We start from the raw sequence: 2,380 nt of genomic DNA, 5'->3' as shown, positions 1-2,380 counted from the left end.
TTGTGCAACAAAACAATTAAAATCTCCAAAGAATGTGGCATTTTCTTCCGTCTCGCGAGTGAATTTGATAGACGGACCCAATGAGTTGATAAGGACATGAACGCCCTCAAGGTTAAAGCTTTTCTTGTAGAATTACCTAAACAACAACAATATCACGATACCCCTATTGGGGTTTAGTGACTTCAGTATACTTCATGCGCAGCACTGTAGGTTCTTTGCAGCTTTCTTCTGGCCCCTGACTTTCCTCACTTTTTAGCCTTCTACTCCACCCCTGTTCCCGTTTCCATTCTTTTATATTTGTCTAATCTGTTAACTCTAGCTTCATAGTACTCCTGTTGCGCTTTGACACTGAATAGCCTCCAGGCTTCAGCGCCAACCCATATGGTCTAAATTCTTAAAGCAAATAGAATTTAACCTAGCGATACAAATCATTTCAGAGGACTGAGGCTGTTGGTAATATCCTTGTCACTGGAACTACGCGTACACCACGTTTTTTAACAATGGCAAAAACGGATACAAATGTTAATCATTATTCATTTTTCATTGTTACATATCTTTTTATCACTTGGAAACTCCTTTACATACGTGTATTTTATTTATATTCAAGATTCAAGTAAATGAAGGTACTAATAGTGTCTTGAGAAAAACAAAATTCGTAATTGAACCAAATCGTGTAGCCCCTCTATTTACAATGCTGTTCAATATAAAAGATAAATTTAGTTATGATAAATATATTTTTAATGTGTAAATGTGCGTTGAAGCACATTTGTTACGGTAAAAAAGTGTATGTAAATTGAATTGTAAATCTACATTTAATTCTTTATATTAACCTTACAATTTATAATGTTCTAATTTTATATTTTTTTCTTTGCAGGTAAGTGTGCCTCGTAATCTACTGGTAGTTCATGAGTGAGTGAGAGAACTGACGTCGAGAGCATTGATATTGATTCTCATTATTTTTTAGTTTAAACACTGATATTTACAACCAATTTTTTTTTATAAGTATCACGGAGGAGTCTAGTTTTACAGGAAATAACCTGGTCAGCCAAATACCAATGTTGGAAATATGTATTGTGTATTGTTGAACTGAATTTTATAGTAATCTTACGATGTCAATAATTTTTTTTTGGTGATGGTAAATTAACAGTACAGTGTCATATGCAGAATTACTGATTTCAGTATAATAAGCTGTTCATATTACGAGTGTAGAATTTAAGATTTCTTGGTAATGTGTATTTTATGGGTATATACTTGGCTTTCTTTGAATAATCCGTACATTTAATCTAGTCTTCATTCATTAATTCGCACTTGGATGGAAATATTGGTTTTACATGCATTCAAATACTATTGTATTAATGTCATTCATTTTGGGCTAAAGGGGTGTGAATTGTATTACGTCGATGGTGTCTTTAAGTTCATGAAGCCAGATATAGACTTCAGACGTGGTAAAGGGAGATTCTCTATTTGATTCTCGAATGTCAGTTTTAGAAAGGTGGTTATAAAACTAGGTTGTTATTTCCCCTGTTTTTTTTGGAACAAATCGTGGAAATATGGATCACGAAGGACTGATAAATAGAAAAGCTTAAGAAAAATATTAGGTTTTTATCATTGCATATGTAATGCAAATCATCGTCGATTCATTTTGAAATAACAAATGTATAACTTACTGTCTTCATGTTTATTTTATAAATATGCTCCTGTCCTCTTTGTTGCGTTTTCATTCATATTGACACTTTTATGATTGATGTTATCGTATTTATAAGGGGTTATTTATTGCTATGTTAGGATGTTATTGATATATTTAAAAATCATGTTTATATGAGAAAATGAAACTGAAAACTGTTTTGTGGGGCTAATAAAGGTTCAAGTGAACCCCCCAAGTTGGGTACTCGTAAGCATTTAGGCTATTAACCTTTTACGATGTCTCTTGATTTGTGTTCCGAGAGTATTATTTGTTTATATGTGTAACACTTGTTTGAGGCAAATCAAGCTTATATATGCGGAGGAAACCCGATAACACAAAGATAAAAGAAAATGGTTGCGTAAGTGGAATTACCAAATCGAGAGCTTAACCTCTTTGAAAAAAATTAAAATTTAAACAATGTCATGAACAGTAGATACGGAAAGATCAGACCATGGATGTTACGGGTGATTCGACCTTATTGCAGGCACAAAAGTTTTTTTTTTTATCCCCTGTGGCAACTTACCTTGTACCTACCAGTGCTTAGCCCGAGTACTGGGAAGCCACTGCCACTGCTAGATAGCGACTGATAATACCTGGGGTGGGGAGTAGGTGTGGGGTCACCAAGGGGAAGGCATTAGGGGTTGTTTGTACTAGGTAATTTAAAACAAAGCAAATTCGTATGTAACTTGCTTTGAC

The 2,380-nt window shown here is 34.1% G+C and overlaps 1 long non-coding RNA gene across 1 annotated transcript in view; it reads left to right on the top strand.

Moving 5' to 3' along the window:
• LOC137642973 (uncharacterized) overlaps positions 1-1,705 on the top strand; it is a 2,949-nt gene extending 1,244 nt beyond the window's left edge. Inside the window, exon 2 of the long non-coding RNA XR_011044920.1 lies at positions 875-1,705. This is a non-coding gene — a long non-coding RNA (uncharacterized lncRNA). The remainder of the gene's footprint in view (positions 1-874) is intronic.
• The last annotated feature ends 675 nt before the right edge of the window (positions 1,706-2,380 follow it).

This window comes from Palaemon carinicauda, chromosome 1 (genome assembly GCF_036898095.1).
Source record: "Palaemon carinicauda isolate YSFRI2023 chromosome 1, ASM3689809v2, whole genome shotgun sequence".
NCBI lineage: Eukaryota > Metazoa > Arthropoda > Malacostraca > Decapoda > Palaemonidae > Palaemon > Palaemon carinicauda.
This window is presented reverse-complemented; position numbering and strand designations above follow the sequence as displayed.